This window comes from Aythya ferina (genome assembly GCF_964211825.1).
Source record: "Aythya ferina genome assembly, chromosome: 4".
NCBI lineage: Eukaryota > Metazoa > Chordata > Aves > Anseriformes > Anatidae > Aythya > Aythya ferina.
Window position 1 is genome coordinate 18,739,886 of NC_140300.1, and position 21,334 is coordinate 18,761,219.

General features: G+C 41.9%; 1 protein-coding gene and 1 long non-coding RNA gene across 3 annotated transcripts in view; both read right to left on the reverse strand.

The window, feature by feature from the left end:
* The window catches only part of PPARGC1A (PPARG coactivator 1 alpha), a 356,064-nt gene that overhangs the window by 178,105 nt on the left and 156,625 nt on the right, over positions 1-21,334 (reverse strand). The window lies entirely within an intron of this gene.
* On the reverse strand, positions 9,028-13,340 carry LOC311435463. The gene is made up of 4 exons (XR_014692137.1): positions 13,299-13,340; positions 12,913-13,007; positions 10,600-10,724; positions 9,028-9,880 (listed from the first exon to the last, which is right to left on the reverse strand). It is a non-coding gene; the product is annotated as an uncharacterized lncRNA (long non-coding RNA).

Sequence of the window (21,334 nt, forward strand, 5' to 3'; positions counted from 1 at the left end):
CCAGGATGCTGCACTGGTCAATCTAGGTGGCAAGCTACTGGGCAGGATGGCAAAGGAGGAGGCAGAAGTGTCTGTCATTACAGCTGTGATACAGAGAGTGTGCAGAGGGTAGGGATGGAGGAGGGAGGCCAAGACCTTGTCATAGCTTCCTGTTCTCACAGCACAAGACAGCTGCATTGCAGATGGAAAAAGACTACGACTATTTATGCCTCATCTTCCAGCAGCCTTCAGACCCGTGGCTTCAATCTCCCTAAGGCAGAAGCACAACAGCATCCTCCTTGTTCTTCATCTATGTGAATCTGGGCAGAAAGACATTCCTGAGAGAAGCCATGGGATGATAACCTTCAGTTTCTTGCTATTACCTGTTCTTCTCATTTCTCTTTTTGAAATAACCCATTACATTTTCTTTTCCCTGGCTAAAGTCAACTTACCGTGCGGACCTGTTGCTTTCTGACTCTGCACCTTTTCCTTCAAGGGAAGCAGACTTGTAGCAAGGATTAGGACTAAGCTGAGATCACGCATGCATGTTGTAAGCAAGACAGCCTCATTCTGATGGGTGACACTTCGTGATACTGCTCCAGGAAAAGCACATCAGCTGTAGCTGGGCCCCTGGCACAATGACAGCACCAGGCCTAACCAGCTCCCTTCTGTCTCCTTACTGCTTTCTGCAGCCTCTGCTGCTGCTCACTAATTGCTGAACCATTCCCTGAAGCCCATTTTCATCACAGCTTCTTCTACTTCTTCCTTAGTCCCTTCCAGCCTCCCCATCCTTCATCCTCAGTGAGATACCCTCCTTCACTCATCTTCTCCCAAAAACCTTTTAAAGGAAGAAAACTATGTGAAAAAGAAAGTAGCTTTCACATATTTGATAAATTGTCATTTTATTTGTTTTGCCTGCATGCTTTCCTTCCACCCCCTCCCAGTCTGCTTTGTTTATATAAATGAATCACTTTTAAGCAGAGACTACATATGACTTCTTACCAATGCAGGGAAAAATTCAGTGGGGTTGTCTTTTCAGACGTAGCTTCTAGGTCCTTCAGCAAAGGAAAAGGGACAGCACCTCATTCAACTACTAGGTTTTCGTAAGTCTTTGTACTGTGCTGGGTTTTAGTTCAGAGAAAAACTCCAGAATCAGTCATCTGTCACCTGAAAATTAACTACATGGATAAGAATTATGTGACCCTATCACAAATGTATGCCTTAACATCTGAAGTCCTCTGAGCAAGCACGGAGCCCCAAGGTGGCACCCTGTGTTTAAAACATGCGGGGAGAGAATGGGGACAGAGTTTGGGGGTTCACTGAGCTGGCCGAGCCTCGGTCACAAGTGAGCACGTACAAGCACAAGAAGCCCATTTCATAAACGTTACAGCTGGATGTCACTCGTGGAGTGGCTGTAAAAAGGAACTATTACCAGAAGAATGGATGGTTTATTACAGAGGAGCCCCACAGGTACTCCCGCGGAGTGTAGGAAGCCTGGAGATGCACGCCCCATCAGAACGGCTCTGTGCAGCGCTGGCATTAAATGGGTTTGGCACAGTGAGTCAAAACAGTGCGTGGGGCTAGCAGGTAGCATCGCTGTCAGGAGGCAGCCTCGTGAGAGAGTTTGTCAGCTGTGGAGCGGGGCTGACAGTGACCAACTGCAGCAGGCACCAAATGAAGAGGGGAACTAACTGCTCGCATCTGTTTTGCACCGATGGCACCGGGGATCAAGGTCTGCAGGAAGAGAGGGATTTCATTTCATGGCTGCTCAAGTCACTAGTAAGTAATGGCAGCGACACAGACCCGGGGAAGGATATTGCCCACACAAAATGACTTTCCTGTCTGAGTCTGACAATTCAGGGACTCTCCTTTTGTTCTCATTTACTTGCAAATAATGGTTTCCTTGTATGCCTACCAAACAATATTTACGCAGGACTGGATATATAGCTCTCATTAGAGCAAATCCTACTACCTAAATTGGGCTATTTGTGACTCTGCACCTCAAGTTTCACTCATCCCTGGTCTGAAGTGCACTAAAAGCACATTATTACTGCTTAAGATGCAAACTACCATGCTGAAAAATATCACTTTTTACCTCCAGTGAAAGAAGTTAAAAATTAATGGTTAGTTGAAACTAAGGTGATCAGTAAACAGAAACTCCTTGTGACCATGTGCAGGCTATTCTCCATCTGTAATGAGGTTATACTTACCACTTAGATTAATTACTCGTTTTCTTCTATCTTAATTTATTTTACGCTTTAAGAAACCAACATGTCCACTAACCACTCTGTATGTGATAAAGAAACACAATAAAAGCAATTTCTCTCCTAACCCCCCCAAAAAACCATTCTCAGTAATGCATTTTTGAATCCAACATACCTTCTCCTAATGAGGTTTCAGCATGCCATAAATAACACTAATGAGACTTTGTCTTTGCCCATGTAATATATTTCCTTAATATAGCTTTAGATTTTCTTATGTTGCATGGAAAACTAACAGTCACAAAAAGAAATGTCCTCCAATAGCACATTAAAACCAAAAGTACAATTAAATATAAATGAATTCAGTAATTTAATTGCACTATTGTCATTTTTAAGAATTCAGAGAGGAGTAATGGTATCATTTTTTCTATTGGTAAATAATAAAAGTGCTGAGGGAATCAGATAATATTTAAATAAACATTATTGTGACTATACGTGATACAAAGATACCTTTTATTGCCAGGTAAATTCTGTATTTGCTAATGAAGAGATAGCTCAAAACAGGAATCTCTGCAAGCTCAGGGACCAGTCCTGTGAGTCTTATGCAAGCAGTCCCAAATAAAGGATGCAAGATTTGGCTCTCCGTTTTTATAGACCTAATAGTCTACGTACACGCTTCCAGCCTCAGAATGCATGCAGTTCCAATACCATCTGCAAAATGCAGCCATTTAAGCAGAGGTTTCAACCTAAAAGACTGCTATCCTGTAAAAGTGGTACACATTTAGGCAATCTGCAGCTCCCATCATTCTCGCAGCAAGCCAACATTGCCTGGGTGAGCTTTTTTTCCTCTGAAAATGCTATCTCATGATATTTTTCCTAAAAAATAAAAAAAATAATGCAATTTTGCAGAAAAACTTGAGTGTTTGGGGCAGTTTGCACTTTAACCATATACATGTTGAAGCCTACTCTATTTTTAAAGATCAACTGAAATATTACACTTGTCACCTCTGTCACCTTTCTTTCCCCTCAGAAAGCAATGCAAGGCTTATGCAAAATTTCAGTGGGAGCACGTGGAGGGTTTCACCACTGACTTTCCTGAAAACAGGCTAGCTAGCAGCACTTTTTTTACCATTCCACCTTCAATTATAAAATCCAGTAAACAGCTTGGACCAGGTGTCCAAGGTGTAGGCACTGATGGGCCACTCTTGGCGCAGAAAGGCAGGGTGTTAAATGGAAATGATCATATCCAACGTGGAAGCAAAACCCCCTAATTCCCTCAGGTTAGGAGAAGAAGGTGATCACAGCTTCTGACTTCTGAACGAAGTGGCACACCGAATTACAGGCTGGGCATCAAAACAAGTGATTAAACCAGGGTGTACTGAAGATTAGCAGATAAAATGACTTATGTACTTCAGACAGGGGAAAGCGATGCATGCAAATACAAGCCTGTTCATCAGATCTTACAAGCATGTAAGGCTTTAGAACAATTTTTCCAGGAGGGAATACTTAAGGGGTACAGACAAATGGAAAATGGCATGGAAATCAACATGGATTTATCAAAAGCAGACTGAACCAAACTAATAAGCTCCTTTGATATGATAACTAATTTTCAAGACAATGTAGCAACCTCGTCTCTCTGGACTTTGGCAAAGGATTTATCATCTACATAGGAAATCCTTAGTTAAAGCAGAGAAGACGGGTTTAAGAGAATAACTAGAAGGCATGACGCTGATCAAAGGGAAGGGCAGGAAGACTCATGCGTGGATGTGGTGAGACATCCTCTGCAATGTTAAGTTTGACTCTGGCTACCAGCTCCTGAGATGGATACAAACCTTGATGGATGCAGAAGAGGACTGCTAGGATGAGGACTGGAATGAGAAGCACATTCTGCCATGGGCATTTGAAGAGTTTGATGCAGTTTGTGTACCAAAAGAAAAGCTGGCTTCTATTAGAGCGCAACCATCAGGAAGGAGAAGACCTTCCTGAAGAAGAAAAGAAGGAAAGAACAACGTTAAGATACAGAAAATGGGTATAAAGTTGTCAACTATTAATTAGGCTGGAAACAAGAAGGTTTTTAAACACCAGAATATGGCACTTGAGAAAGGACTTCTGGTAAGAATAACATGAGTGGGAAATGTAACTGGTTGCAACATGGACTTCGATCAGTATTATGGAAGATATTATATAAAGACGGTTCTAGAAGTAGCAGTGTGCTGGATTCACCGTTCAGGTCTATGTTCCTATTTCCAGCTGGGCAAATGACCTTACCACTTCTCTATCACCTGTATCTTTTGTACAAACTGTGCATTTTTTCCCAAAGCAACTGTTTTTTCCTAAAATAAACTCAGGCACACTTCATGTGTGCTGACTCTATTTTATACAAGAGAGAGCTTTGCTGTTTTTCCACCTAAATCAGTTGATCTAACAAAAATATTAATCTCCGCAAAAACATTCCCTCATTTCTGTATTTTTCCCAGTTTTACAGTAAAAAAATATTTGAAAAATGTACTGTTTCTGGCAAAACTTTGTGGCCTATTTTGGTAGGAAGCAATATTAAAAACGCAGTCTTGTTTTTTTTCAGTGTTTTCTCAAAATTCACACAGTTTTATGAAATCACAAAAAATATGGAGGCCTCAAGTCCTGAGTGTTTTGTGTAATGTTTCTTTTTAAATTCCTCTAGTGCTTAAACTCAGATTACACAGTTATGAATAAACGTAAGCGTGCAGAGCTATGCGTGCAAGTCCCATATGTCACTTCTGAAGAAGGAAAGCGACTCCTGACAAATCAGATCCTCATGAATGCCTGCTCTGTATCACATTTTAGCTCTACATGTATTGTTATGAGTCAGACAATTGGAAAATCCCACGCAACTACAAAATGTGGGTCAAAAAAAGACATGGTTTTCTTAAATTAACTGGTACTTATTTTTTTTCTAAATTTTTTTTTTTTTTTTAAAGAATGGGAAAATGATTATCAGCAGACAAAATTACATAGGAGATGTTAGCTGCATTTCTTCAAGACTCCGAAGTCTGGTGCCTGTGGGTGCTTCCAGAATAATAAGGGGGGCTCTGTGATCATGAAACCACAGTACAATGCTAAATTTAAAACCTAAGATCAGATAGCAACCCATGAAATCAAGCGTGAGAGAGAAGTAAACTGTAAGGGCAGCTAACAGGAATGACAAACGGAGCAAGGATGATCAATATTAGGATTTCGATTCTAGCTCTAGATAGATAGAGAGATCATTCCCTGATGTCCCTTTCTGGCAGTCAGTATTAGCAGAAGTGATGTCAAATATTGTCATTTCATATCCAGACAATTGGCATTACTATCTCATTCTCCAAGTATCATCTTGGAGAGACATGCCTAGCCATACATTGGCCAACAAATCTGACAGGAGCATCTCTGCACGTTCCTGCTCCGAGACGCAGCCGCGCGTTGCCAAACTGCCTTGGCTCCCATCTAGCTGCAGTCCCACTCAGGCTAAGGGTCCTTATACTTCACGGAGGCTGCTTGTGACACATCTCTTTTTTTATTGTCTGTGAGCTATTTTTTTACTCTTGCACCAGTGCTGTCTTTCAAAGGACCAGAAACTGCTGAAAAGAGATTAATGAGTCTCAACTGTTCACCTCATGGGAGCGGGGTTGCTGCCGGTTAGCTACAGTTAGCCACCGGGGACCCCACTAACGTCAGCACCCTGAAGAAATCAGCCTCCACGTGGCGTGCAAGCGTTTAGCGAGAAGTTAATGGCGCAGAACAGAGAGCTTAATTTCCCTTGTAGGTATGCAGCTTCCCTTATGCAAGGCTACGCTGGTGTAAAAGGCCTGTAAGGGACAGAGGAGCTAGTGCTGAACAGGTGAAAATCTTGTACCAACGCACAAGGTTCAGGGTGCAAAGGGACATTGTGGATCACACAGAAAACAGGAGTGGTGGTTTCATAGCTGTAATGCTTATAAAAAAACTTATAAAACTTATTAAAAAAAAACTTTTTTGTGTGTTTTCAAGTGTTGAAAAGCTGAAGGTTCTTTGGTTGTGCTCACATCTCTGCTTTTGTTAAATTTCAAGCCGAGACAACTCAAATATCACCCTACTCCAGCTGTCTAGGCCCACAGCCCAACAACAGACCAACGTGCACTACTGGTACCCTACTTCATCTCTGTTTAGGAGCCATTATTCCTAATGTTATTAACTTAGAACATGCCTATTTGGGGGTAATAATAACAAACAAGAAACTCATCCTTACCCTGCTGTTGCTAGATGTTTCTGGTGTGGCAGCAGCGATGACCTCTCCGGAGGATAACCTGCTGCTGTCAAGGTATTCCTTTATCAAGTATTCATTTACGAGGGATTTCACTGCACACTGCTTTAATATAAATAGATGCATCCAGTATATATTTTAATTCAATATGGTTTTAACTTTGTCATAAAATCGTTCAGGTTGGTTTTAGTTTAATAACAGGATCATTAGATACTACTTTCTTCAGGAAAGATGGTAGATTTATTCCTGGAGGAGTATTTGTGAACAAGCCCTTCCTATGTCTTTGGGCACCAGGTATTGCTGTTCATAGAGGGAAAAAAAATCTGTAACTAAATGCTTACAGAAATGAGGAGTTCATCACATCCCTTAGTTCAGCACTGAAACATCTCGTATTTTCATTACTAATAAAACTTGATTATATTATCTACGGCACTGAATGTAACGTATAGACAACTGCATATAGACAACATCTTACAAACGTGATAACATATTAAGGTTATTGCACCAGACTCTGGGTAAATTTCTGAGGAGTTCTGTAGATTCACTGAAGAAGGAGCAGACAGTAATGTGCCTCTAGAATTTTAACAAGGTTATTCTTCTGCTTTTGGACTCCACCGTCTGTTATTTCAGACAAACATTTCAGATGTAGAATTACTTACATCCTTAAAAAACGAAGTGCTTTAGGAAGTTGGAGGAGAAACAACTGTCTTAAGAAAAGTGAGAAGAGAAGAGAAGAGAAGAGAAGAGAAGAGAAGAGAAGAGAAGAGAAGAGAAGAGAAGAGAAGAGAAGAGAAGAGAAGAGAAGAGAAGAGAAGAGAAGAGAAGAGAAGAGAAGAGAAGAGAAGAGAAGAGAAGAGAAGAGAAGAGAAGAGAAGAGAAGAGAAGAGAAGAGAAGAGAAGAGAAGAGCTTTATCTTGATCATCAATCACCAAGGAACATAAATACCTTCTGAACAAACTAAACCCTTTGAATCCATACAAAATTATGGAAAATCATGTGTGAATTGGTTTTCCTGTGATTTTTCTTACATTTTCTACTTCATTTTTTCTTGGAAATATCACAAATAAGTCTCTTTCAAGATATTCTGTAATCCTAGGCAACAACAGAAATCCTGAAAAGTAAAGATATGGGAAGAATAAAGGGAACAAAACTGCTTATCCTAGAACTTCGAAGAAAATAAAAAAAAAAAAAAAAAAGGCATTGAAAAGTCCTAGAATCACATATTTATACAGAAGTACTTTTATTTTTGCACTCACACAATTCCTTCCTCTTTAACAAAGGTTTCAGATAAGGCATTATAAAGTGAAGGTACTGATACAATACTCTCAGAATATTACCAATTTAGAGAAGATGAAAAATTTAAGTGTCCTTCTCTCATTTCCAGTGTTTCATGTAAGTATAACACACAGAATCCACCAAACTGAGAGCAGGATTTTCAAGAACCAGTCACACATCTGGTATTCACATCTTTGAGAAAAGGTAAATCAATACATCTCCAGTATTTCTGTTATGTGTGTTTGTGACATATTGCAAACATGGCCTTATCTGGATGTGAAATGCCTGCGCTCCGGCACAGAACATGTATTTTATCACGTCGTATCAGAGCCTGCTCTGTCAAGTAGAACCCCCATTTTGTAGCAGAACATTTCTGCTTGCTGCAGATAACAGGAGAGAGATCTGGAATCCCGGGCTATTTACGTGGTGCAACAAGTTGCTCTGTTGCCTCCTAATGATTCTCCATACAGACACCAGCTGGCACGGCTAGTGCTTGGGATTTTTTCTTACAAAAATTGGAAACTCAGAGAAGATCAGAGAATCGGGCTGAGGAGAAAGAAAGGCTCCTAACCGGAAGACATCACCACTGTACTCTCCTGAGGAATGGAAAGGACACTGGCCACAGGACATGGGAGGGTGAAGTGAAGTGAGCACAGAGCTGTGAAAAGCACATGTGGGGATAGCAGGATAGCCCCCCAGCATCAAACACACTTGTTAGGATCTTGAAAGCTCCCACTCAACTAACTGCAAAGCTTAGGAGCTCCTAGGATGCAGTAGACTCTTGCACGTGACAATTGGATGTGGCTACAGAACTGACAGCATCTTTCCTTGGCATGGAGGGCCTGTCAGGTCCGCTGCTCTCACTGATGATTACCTGTGCTACTTCCAACTGAAAGCATGCCCTGCACTTAATGCAGTGAAAACTGCAGCTGCAACAGCACCCGAGAGGTACAGACCTCTCCTAGAGAAGGCATGACTCTCACAAGAGAGAAAGAAGCAGAAGCAATGCATTTGGTGTTACTCCACAGTGACTTAAATTTGCACAGGATGAGGAAAATATGAAAACAGTTATGCAAATGCTCGGTACAGAAAATAAATACATCTTACTGCCAAGTAAATCACTGATCAATAGGTGATACTAGGACAGCTGTCCACTTTGACTGTGAGAATGGCATCAAAGTTGGAATGTTTGACATTTGAAAGGAAAAAAATACATCTTTTTATGTTTTACTTACGTCTCATATTCAGGAGTAAATAGGCTTCTTCATCATATCACAAACTCAGATTTATTGTAAACACGAAAGTACTGAGGAATTTACAAAAATCTTCTTACTTCCTGCAATTATTTTAAGTAAATTCTTTGTGATTCTACCCTGAAAGTAAGAAATTTTCACTATGGTTTTACCGAATCATTAGATAATTGTTACTTGATGTACTTGATGTACCCTTTGTACTGGATGACACCAAATTTCCTTACTCCTCCTTCGTGACAATGCTTGTTATCTTACCAGGGACGACCTTCCCGATCTCAAAATAGCTGTTCAGTGCAAATCTACCAACTTCACATTCACAGAGCTCTAAAACAAACATTTTCCAAATTATAGTTGTTAATAGTTGCATTTAGCTTCAGTTTATTTAGAAATAATGAATCTTTTCAACAACACTTTAAGCATGTCGTATTAGCCACCCTATTTTGCATAATGGAAATGAAAGGACCCAGAGTCCCTGAGGATGCCACAGGCAAGGCTGGGAATGAAACCCACGTAGCTGCTCCTCACCCAGCCACCACCTCGCTTTGCCACACAGATCTGGCTGCCCGCTCTCCTGAATCCTGAGTTTTGCACCCATCCTGCAAGCGACCATACATTATGTAAAGCAGGCAAGAACTGAGCTCTGGACTTTTAATTTTCCTCCATCTGGGGACCAGTCCTGCTTTTCTGCAATTTCAATGCAAATCAGAAGTATATCCATTGGAGTCATTAGCATTGCATCAGTCAAATCACCACCAGCAAGCTCAAAACTGCAATGTGTTATTTTAATAATGAGGAAACATGAGGATTTTAGAATGGTGCTGTCCTTAAACACGGACAAACAGAAGAACAGCTTTCCAGGATTTTTAGCGGAGAAATTTGATCTTCATCTCCAAGTGCCAGTGTCAGCCCTTTTCCTAAAAAAAAGAAATTAAGGGCATAGAAATATAATCAATTCAAATAAGTATCGATTTCTAAATAATGTAGAATTAATTTAGACATTTACAAATTGTAAATCACTTTTTAGTAAGAATCAGCACCATATGTTACAAGGCAATAGATAAAAATGTTGATAGATTGGGTACGGCGCTCCCACTGAACCCGAGTTCATGCCCTACATTTCAAATAAAAGGGAAGGGGAAGAAAGCAAGGTCTAAAACAAAACAGACTGCTTCTTATAGGCTTTCTAAGCAAAACTGGAATTGTATCAACAAACCTAATACTGAAATCCAGACAAACTCCCATGAGGTCAGGCAAAGTACTGTGGATTTACATCATCTTAATTGAGACCAGGATTTTGCATCATCCCTATGATGTACTGTTACAGGAGTCCTGAGGGAGAGGTATATAACATCATCTCATCAGGAGGTAGCGGTATGGAGATGGAAATTGGCTAATGTAGCTAATGCTACACAACTTGCCAGTCGCTAGGCTAAAAGTAAAACACAGATAACTAACCCCGAGACATTTCTTTTCAAGAGGATGTCTCATGTATTCAAAGACCTCTTACCAAGCCTAGTTCTAGAGGACTGCGGCTATTTTCATTGTTACTCTTCTTACATCCCTCTGTGAATGCCTCATTGCTGAACTAGCTTTCATTTCCCTTTAAAAATTTATGTCAAGAAATGCCACTTACAGCCAACTCTTGTGAAATTGCATCATTCTGAGCAAAGCCTAAGCCAAATATTAGAGGTGATTTACGTGTTCCTCTTGGAATCACCCAAACAGCATACCAAATCCAAGATGCTTCTGAAGTATTTCCTTTTGTAAAAGGGGAATAAGAAAGTTAAGAGTTTTAGTTCAAGCAGGCAACCAGGAATCATGACAATGAGGCTCTCTGTGTGTTATCAGAGCTAGGAAATTCAGTGCTAGGCACTGCACTTTCCACGGGAAAAATACTAGGTATTCATAGTGCCTTTGGGGAATTCATACAGGACACTTTTTCAGCAGCACCCCAGGAACACAGTCCCAGCTTCCAAAGCACACCATATTTTCAGCAAGTGTTTCATTTACCTTTGGAAACTGTGCTAAAATACAGCAAAAATCTGAAATCACCAGAGTGACTTGGCCTCAGCCCTCCTCGCCCTGTATAAAAGCAGGATGCCATTGAATGCTGCTGAGATGTTTAATTCATTCCTGTCTGAAAGGGGCTCGGACAGAGGACATCGGAGAATTACAAAAAAGCCCCATAAAGCAAGCAGTAGGTGAAGAAACAGAGCCACTTATAGATTCGTTTCACTGCCTGGAAGCTAATGCTAAGGGACAACAACCACGTCAAACAGGCATCAGGAGCTGTTACAAAACATCAGAAGGACAAAATGAACGCCTGCCGTCGCTGAAGTGGGGGGATAAATAAATGCATGTCCCCAGTTCTGGCCTGGTGACAGCATCTGCAGTTCCAGGCTGTGTCAGTGATCCTTCCTGCTTCACGAACTGGTATGTAAATACACTCACATCTGTGTGCACCTGTATGAGTCGTGTATATGGTGCTGTGCTCAGTTTATGTGAGCAGTAAGTGAGCACGGGATAATTTGCAGGGGACACACCAACCTTCTCCAGCAGCCTCGAATGCAGACTCTGCTGTCTCAAGGACCGGGTACCTGCCCTAGGAAAGCTGGCACCAAGCATGTTTTGCCTCCCAGCACCTGGCTCCTCTTTCTCATCTCTTTCTGGACTTAGAGTTATGACCATCTCAAATATCCAGACGAGAGGCCAAGGAAAATGTTTTAAAGTAACATAAAGAGTTATCACTGCTTACACATTCCAGACTTCTGTTCAGCTGCAAATCCATTAATGCAAGAAAGAAAGAGGAGCGTGATGTGGGAAAGGAGGCTGTCTACGATTTATCACTGCTGTGCAGACATGCCCTGAGAAGAGAGCTGTGCTGAAAACCCAAATATAGGAGCGTGTATATTAGTGGCAGTTATTTCTGATTTGGTCTGAGGGACTTTCCAAACTCAAGGGGCTCACAATGAAGGACTGGCCAGCCATGAAGAGCCCGCAGTAAAGCTGAAAGGACATGTAAATTGCCCTGATATCCCAACAGACTTCTGCTGTTTCATGGATGCTATTATAATCCCAAGAAGCAAGGAGGAGCCTCATTTTCTACACTGCTCACAGAGGCACCATGCTCCTTTTGGGCTTTATCAGCAGCTTTTTATTTGCCAAACGTGGACCTCTCCTCTATTCTGAAATTAGCTACAAATTAAAATTCTGAATGATTTCACAAAATGGCACAATTTCCTTAAAAAGCTGGATCTGAACTGGATCAGATCTTCATCTGGGGAAAACCAGCGTGTCACTGTAAGAACCAAGCATGGGATGAGCTAAAATTCGTATAAAAATAAGAGCACTTTTTGTATGTTACTAAGGCATTAAGAAAGGCATACAAAAATTATATTCTCCTAAAAGGTCAAAAGAAAGCTCTCTCCTCCTGAGAATACATTTTGCACAATATTCAAAAAAGATGCATCATTTGGGGAAATAACTGTAATTTTGCAGTGGTATCTTTTTGATGCCTAAAAAGTGTACCTTTGAAATGGTTGTGTATTCAACATTTAACAGCGAAGAATGAAAAAGCTTGTCAATGCTTTCTGAACCAGCTACATGAACAAAACTGTCAGGAACTAGCCCTCAGAAACTGCTGTTTACTCCTGCTAAGCTTAAGTTTTTCACAATTCTCCTTCAAGGCTTGCCTGTGCATTGGTAATACATTCAAAGCAATTTTCTCAGAAATCAGGTTCTTCTGTCTTGCAACATTCTAACTTTATGTCCTTGCTTTCAAACCTCTGCATCATGCATTGTTTTTTTTTTTTTTTTATTTTTATAATAAGGCAAGGAAAGTTGCATAGTTCTTCAAAAAACGCCTTTCATTGTGTTCAACTGAGGGTCTCTTCTGTTTATGTTGCAGGACTTTCCCAACTCTAAAATCAATGCATTTTTTCCTTACCCAGTTTCAGAAGCTTTTTGTAACCACAGACCGTCCCTCACCAGCGGATCACAGGAGCAACACTAGTCTACCACTCCCGAGGGACAACGTTCAGTCTCAGAAGTGGGAAAGAGAAAGGCACACACTTACCACAAGTGAACAAATTTCCGAAAGCAAGCTCTAATCTCACGATCGCCAGTTGTTCCCAGTCTGTGGTTTAATTTACTGCTGGGTTAGCAGGGTGTTCCACAATGCCTCTAATAATTACTTTCTCGAGGCTCTAATTCAACTGCAATTACCCACTTCGGAAGTTAGAGAACTGGTTCGCAGCTCTGCTGGGATCCAGCTGAACCACCCGGCCGGCCCCCAGCACCCCTTCTCCCCACCGAGGGGAATGGGGACCTCACCAATCCATGCAATTGGCATCTCCTGAAGGGTATCTCCCACCCACGTACCCGGGATACCTCTTCTCAGAGCCGTTTTGCCACGAGGAGAACATTTACATTTGGCTTTTAGGCTGAAGAGCCACGCTACCAGAGCCTCCTTCGCGCACCCCAGCCGACCAGCTGGGTTCATGGCTCGCAGCTGGCCAAATGATCTAGATAATTAAAGGAGAAAAAAAAAACCTCTTTGCTGTTCAGGGATTTCAGTCTGTTTCATCAAGAACATTATGTCCTTGATCTCTCTCTGCTCTTTTTTGGCTTTTTATTTTTTATTTTTTAACTGCCAGATTTAAAGGCCACTACGACTGTATGGAAACTGCCTGTCAGCCATCATGGCCCACACCTCCATAAAAGAAATGTCAGGACACGAGACTCTCAGAAGACTGCTCGGTAGAGTTCCCTTAACTCACTACAGGCCACACACCTTTAAGGGGCAGCTCCACAACGCTCACTATGGGTTGGGGGAGCAACAAAGGTGGCAGTGAGAGGCCCCGTCACCTCACACCCCTATGGTGGGGCCCAGGCGCCATTTTAGCTCCCGGGCTGTGGGCCCGGCCGCGCCGCCAGCCCCGCCATGTCCGCAGGGATCCTCTCCGAAATCGGCGCTGTGTCTGTGTCAACACAGGTGTCTGCTGCAGCGGCTCCATGTCAGGGGGCTGGGAGAGGCAGCGGTAGGAATTAATTTCTGCCTGTAATCTGGTTTGATTGAAGACCCAGCACTCTACGCAACTTTTGGGGCAGGACCAGGCTTAACACGTAGGGCTTAGGGCAGAAAAAAATGTGTTTGCTTCATCATTTCAAAAAAAAACTACAACTCTTCACACATTTTGACTGCAGAATGAACATTTAACAACGCGTGCTCTTAGTGGCAAACACGAAAAAAAACTATGCACACTCAAAGAGAGTCAGATAGACATTTCTATTACAAAGTAACAGGGGAAAAACTGATTTATGAATTTCAGCGTGAAAAGCGGCTTGTAGCACAATGACTTTGCCAGGACAACATACTCTGCTCCATATCTAAGCAGTTAAATAGCGCAGAATTGTCAGGTAATAGAGCAGCTGCTAACAACGCTGCCACACAAGCACTGTTTAGTCAGCACCTGCACCTATATGACACCCTACACGTGATGAACACTTAGGTTATCGAGTGAAAGGTGATTCCTCGGCTAATGCAAACAACAGCCTGAACCGCCTTACCCCCACACACATCCCACTGACCTTACATTCGGCGCCTTTCACAATTAGCCTTCTCGCAATGGGAAGATTTTCCCTAATCCCACTTACCCGTTCTCCGAGTGCACACACTCCATACGTTGGCACCGTCGCTGCGTCTGACTGCACAATTTATTCTGTTTTTCATAAGGCAAACAATATGGTTTGAAAAATACCCAGCTTGTATCTCCGTCACTTGACCTCCCTAATTTAGAGCACAAGCCCCCAGTGTGGCAGTGATGCTGTCTTTGTTGAGCTGTTGCTCTGTGATAGCTAATACATGCATACATTACTGCTGACATTTAAAAACATTCCTAACAGTTTGTGTGAGTACATGGTAAACAGATGCTATGGGATTTTTTCCCCATTATCAGTCATCTCTGAAGACTGCAGTGAAGTGACAGGTTGTTTGAGACTCTTCGGTCTAACAGTGAGAGATTTATTTTTAATAGAATATTGATATTATGGCACAAAATGCCATTTGGTGTTTACTTTTTTTTTTTTCTCCTAGAGCTGCGGTTTAGCTTTTTTTAAGCTTTTGCAGCCCTCTGTTATATCTACTACTCTATTTTTTATGAAAAAAAGTTAGAGACTTTTATGAACTCTCTGATTAAAGTACCTCCATCTGAATGCAGATTAAAAGTTCCAACACCTGAGAGCACTAAACCAATGAATATTTATATAGAAAAACAGCAGATGAATGCACTTTAAATCTTCAATGCAAGTCTAGTCATGGGGTTTATCTTATTTTAGGGCTTACTTTTTATTAAAATGAACTCTTGCATATTTACGCTACAGAAATAAATGCTATTTGCAAGCACAATACAGTAAGAATCTTACAAATGGATGGCCTTGCTGAAAAGTAAATTTACTTCTCAAACAGATTTATTTCTTTATCAAGTAATATTTAAGAGGATTTTCATTCCGTGCTGCTGGCACAGGTTGGTGCGGAGCAGGGACATGCCCCGTAACCTGATTTCCCCCTCGCCTAGCTCGGGCAGTTCGCAGGGCATTACGTGAGGAGCACAGGAGGTATTTGGGCAGAAGGGCCGTGGGCTCTGGCTGCCCACATCTCCAGACTGCGCCCAGCCACCACCATCACCACGCAGCCAGGCTGCTGCCACTGCAACGAACTCCTGCGGCACTCTCAAGCAGTAACGCGGCCTTCCAGACCATTGAAATGAGCAAACACCAGCCCCTGAGACAATTTTTTTAAAGATTTTGTTTGAATAGGAAGAAATACATTGTTTAAAGGGCTTCCAGAACCGCTGGGAATGAGATCTTGATGAAGCCCCAGCACTTCCCAGACATCAGACCTCCACTCTCCCCAGCTCTCGTGTTTTGTACAAAGATTTGTTGCACTGTCTCCAGACCTATTCTGTTCCATTTTGGTTTTAAATGTAACCTTAGAAATAAATGTTTACAAATCAGCTCATTGTTTCTTTGTTTTGAAGCTTAAAGCCTCGCTTTGATTGCTGCCTTTTTGACATTTTGCATAGGAAATATGTTTGCATGTTCACAGTGCTATTGAAACAGCAATTAGATCACCATATTCCAGCTGTTACAAGGTTTTGTAATGCATTTTCCAATAAACATTTTCAAGAAAACAGAACTATTTTAGTATGTCAAGCAGATATGCTAAGATATTTTTGTTCGTTTGTTTGTTTTTTTTTCAGTCTTATGTTTTTCTGTACATTACCATCCTTTTTTATGTTCCTCTACTTCACTTTTAATGCCACAAGAATACAAAGGGCTGGGTTTTTGAAGGCAGGGAGTGGTTTGAGGAGTTCCTATTTTGGGGACCTGAGAGGATATTTTCAGAAAACTGCACCTCTCATTTTTCCGATCCTCTTCCCAATTTCCAAGAACAAACTTCCTTTGCAGCAGTCCTAAACAAGGCAGCTGAATTTTGCCTTGGTAGAGAAGCAGAATTGTGACATCTCACTTTATGGTCAGCACCAGACAACAATTAGGGACTTCTGTTTCTGGTACACTCCTCAAAACCCGCACCATTCTGCTTGCAATTTACACTCTTTTTGCTGACTGGTGCTTCCTGACCTCAGATGCCGCACCTCTTGCTTTCTCATCTTCTCATACAAGAATCATGATGATAATTTTTCCTACTTGTTGCCTTGTGCAATAAAAGCAAAGTCTCTTATAGTATGGAACTGCAAAATATCTAGTTCTGCCTGAAGCCAATGAGTTGCAACCAAGCTAGCTGATTTATCTTCTGTGTTTTGATTGATCACTTGGAATTTGGTATACACTAAGGAGATCGATAGATTGATTTTTTTGGTGTTGTATATCATTATCAGGGTGTAACTTGGTTCTTTTTCCAGCTGGCAAAAATTCAGAAGAGAACTACTGAGAGAAGGAAAGAGATTTTCCTCGGGAACTAGAATGGGAAACAGTCCACCTTGACTTGCTACCCTATTTTAGAGCTGGTCGTTGGCTGTTTGATGACAGTTCTCGACTACTGTGCCCTGATGGAGTTGTGATTTCTTCTAATAACTTTAAGAAAGAAATAGCAGGGGCCGAGGAAGACTCACAGACCACACGGGAGGCTTCCTCTTAAACCCAGGCAACTCAGAGCACACGTGTAGTAGGTGCAAGGCTGTTAAATCCTGAGGCAAAGAAGAGTCAGGCACCAAGCTGTGCAACAGCCAGAGTTGGTGCCTGCTTGCGGCATCGAAGGGCTTGCCATTCATCGCTCAATCCTGCTCCCAGCCTCGCAATTAGAAGTGCAAGCGTATTAGAGCTGCAGCAGAAGAGGTTATTTTAAGTTTCCTTCTCATCTTCTAGGAAAATGATCCATTATAAATTCTGCAGCTGCCTGTCTATCACTTACGGGATACCACCAAGTTAGGGCCATTTCAATCTCCCTCGGGTTTCAAAATAATTATGCACGCTTTTGTCACATCAAGATTAGTTTATTTGCAATTCCCAGGTGCCGTGCATGTCCAACACAACATCACCAAGTACTCCAGCACGGATAACCTGAAAAGGCTCCTTGTGAAAAGGCTTTGCTCTTAACATATTTCACCTAGCCTGAAACTACTACCTTGGTCGCCAGTTAAACAAAAGTATTGATTTTAAAATTGCTCTTGTAACCTACAAGGTACTACATGGCCGCTGTCCAGCATCTCTTAACTCCTGTATGTTCTTGGATGTACACTTGAATCTGCTGAGGGAAATCTGTCACTTGCTCTAAGTTTGCTGCAAGCTTCATGGACTAACAGCTTGTACTCCGAGGAATTCTGCCCTGCTGGAGGAGCAGGAGGCTCCGCTAACACTCCCGCTTTTACAGGAGGTTAAAAGGCTTTATTTTTATTGCTAACTGTCTAATGAACTCTGTGACAATTTCTACATTCCAATATTGTTTTATTTCCAATTAGTTATATTATGTAAAACAGCCAGTGACACGCTGCATGCATGATAATATAACCTAGTGGGGAGACTTAAAGTCTGCATCCCGCATCCTCATTGTCTGTGTGACGAGAGAACCAAAGCAGTTTCTGGAGCTGGCTGGTGCTCCAATGCTTCGTCAATACCCTATTATAGAGGCAATGAGAGAAAAATCCTGCAAAATACAAAAGCAAAACCCAAAGGTAACCCAGATGTCATTTTAACCTCACATGCACCGAGACCTTTCAGCTTTATTAACGTAAAAGACTAGGCATGAAAATGCTCAGACCATTTTCTGGCTGCACCTATCTTATTACTCACTTACATTATTTAACACGTTTTCTTCAATAGGATTACTTCAGATTTACTGAGACAACGCCTGGTGTGCTTCCCTTCTCCAAAGGCTTTTTTCAGAGCACTAGATATTGAAAGCGAGAGAGACAAGTTCAGCTGACCAGGGCCTTGCCTGCCTTTGTCTACACCGTCAAAAAAACATTAGTCTTACTGCTCAGTCATCTCGACAGAAGTCCACACACACCTGAAGCAGAGTACATAATTCTCTCATTTAAAAAGAGATTTAAAAACTCAGCTTGCTTATGAAACCCAGGCAAAGAAGAAGCACATAAAATCCGTGTAAGATGACAGCACAGTTCAATTCCCTCCCTCCTATTTCCCGCACCTGAACAAGCTCTTGCAATTTTACTTTTCCGAGCTGTCTTGTTCAATTAAAAAGAATGAGAATGGAGACAGAGATCCATGGGGAAGATATCCAGAGAGCAGCTTAGCAGTCCTAACCAAGGACCTTAAAATCCATATCAAATTGCCAGCACCAGGCTTTAGCAACACTCTGCACTCTAAGTCAGGACACCCTCCGTAACTGGCTGATTAATGGTGTGTTTTACCCATTTTACTTTAGCATGCAAGGTAATTGGAGAATGAAAATGTGACCTGTGGAATCTGCACATCCCCTGCCCATGCTGTATTTATTCCTGGAACAGCTACGACAAGAGAGAAGCACCAGGTGACCGATGCAAGCTTCTGGAAGGAATGAAAGCTGCTGCTGCTTAACATTACTTTCTATAATCTGGCCAGAGCAAGATAGGCTGATGGTTTTTCTTTGGATACTGTGCTGAATAAAATTGCAGATAACCGAAGTTGAGAGGAGGCTGCAAAGCTCGTAGGCAGGCAAATCACTGAGCACAGACGCTGAGCAGCCACTACATGCACTAGAGGATGCTGAGCTAGGATGCTCTTAAGACAGTTCAAGAGCGAAAAGATGCTGGAGGACCAGGGGAAGACAAGAGGAAATATGTCCCTTGTTCTTGTGGGCTGCTACATCAATGTAGCACCCTCCGAAAGGTGACAATTTCTTTTCACAATATTTAGAAAGAATCCAAGTCTCGTACAGAGGGCTGAGTTGCGTGGATGCTGTCGAGGAAGCACCAGAGAAAGACCTGACGGATAGATGGGGACGGCAGATGAGTAGTGCCCTGATGAACCTGAAGGCTGAGCTCCTATTTCAACAACGCCAGTCACAAGCAGATAGAAACCTGATGTGAACATTTCCAAGGCCTTAAAATAGAGGAATTGAATCACAGAGGCCTCATACCTGTCATAACAAATTAGACTGACCCAAAATCCAGCAGATCATTTGATAGCCAATTACTTGAAATAATGAAAAGGGGCTAAGAAGTCACCTAGAGGAACAAAATAAAAACCATTTCTAATATCCCTGACGCTCCACTGTTACTGACACCTCCTCTCTTGTTTTCCTTCCACATTAAGTTCAGGCAATTCATCTTCACTTTGAAAGCTGTGCAGTTTTGACCCTGCCTACCTGCTGATGTCCTGACTGCTGTCACATCTTCCCGCTGCCGTGCTTAGCCCACATCCTCCATCAATGTCCTGCTGCATCTCTCCCTCTCCTTCATGAAGAAGAGAGATGCCTCCCTCTTCATGGGCCACACTCCTCCTTCAAATCCTTCAGCAAAACGCAGGACAAAGGTTTTTATGTAGTACTCCAGAAAAAAGACCAAAAATTAAAAAAAGAAAAAAATGAACCACTTTTAGACCAAGTCTTCATTGAACAGGTAATGGCTCGTAAAGATAGAGCATATGCAGAATTTAGTTCTGATGGGCACTGAGCTCAGTGCCTGCCAGGATTAGATCCTTAAACTGAAACTCCTCATATTGCTAGCTGAAGGAAAAAAGGGAGTTTTGAGCTCTGAGGGGTTTAATAATTCTCATTTCTCAAAATTAATTAATCAATACGCTATCTTCCGAAACAATAGACAAGAAAGCAAATGCTCCAGCCAAGTCTGAAACACCTCAAAGAAGAAATGAACGGTTCAGTTTAGTACCCTCCTGAAATGCCCATTATATGGAATGAAAAAATCAGATCCTCTTACAAGAAGTCATTTGCTAATAACGCTTCTTACTCATTGAGAGAAAAATTTGTTTGTTATTAAGAGAGTTTTTAAGAGACACTTGGATCTGAAGCCATAGGGATGCAGAGACTGGAACCTGGCATTAATTTCAGTTTGCTGGTTTGCTGCACCTGGTAAGCATCCACAAGAAAGCTGTATTTCTGCACTTAAGATTAAAAAACCTATTAAAGAACAGTCATTTCGGATGAACACCCCGCACTCTTAGCCATAGGTGTCTTCTTCAGCTCAATTAAAAACCATAGTCTTGTCAGGCCATAAAAATCATCAAAATTTTAGTTACAAATTACACCGCAGTAAGTGTCAGCATCTTTTCCACAGATTTAGCTTTGTTTGAAGGTAAACTGAAACAGATCGGTGCGATACTTAATTGAACTCTCAATGGCATTATTGATAAAAGAGCATTAGTAGACTTTGGCAAGGACTTCGAGTGTGGCTACTCAGGTGCTGTACAGGAACACTTCTAAACAGAGTGGATCAAATTTTCTCTGCCCTAAGGCCTCTTCTGTTGCTCGTGTAGCATGAAGAGGCTTAAAGACAGCAGACCTCAACCTTGGGGATATTTCCTGTGAAACAAGATTTCTCAGGCAATAAAGAGCTGCAGCTACCTCTTTCCCCAGATGCCTACGGGCACGAAGCTGATGCTCTGCTCTCTGCCTTCCCTAAAGTCAGGGCTCAAGCAAAATTCAGAGCACTTGTAGAGCTGCTCAACTTTGGTTTGGGCAAATGCTTACAATGCTTATGCCAGAAATCACCAGAAAACAAGAAATGACTTTGGGGCACATTTGTTGCTGCCTCTTATTTGTATGCAGAGAAAGGCAGAAAGTACTGAAGCCACCTCACAACCTACAGCCCTTTTGTGACAAAACTGCTCTCTGGATACTGCTTTGTCCTTCGGCACTCTGACCCGAGTAGGTCCATTCCAGCACCTACAGA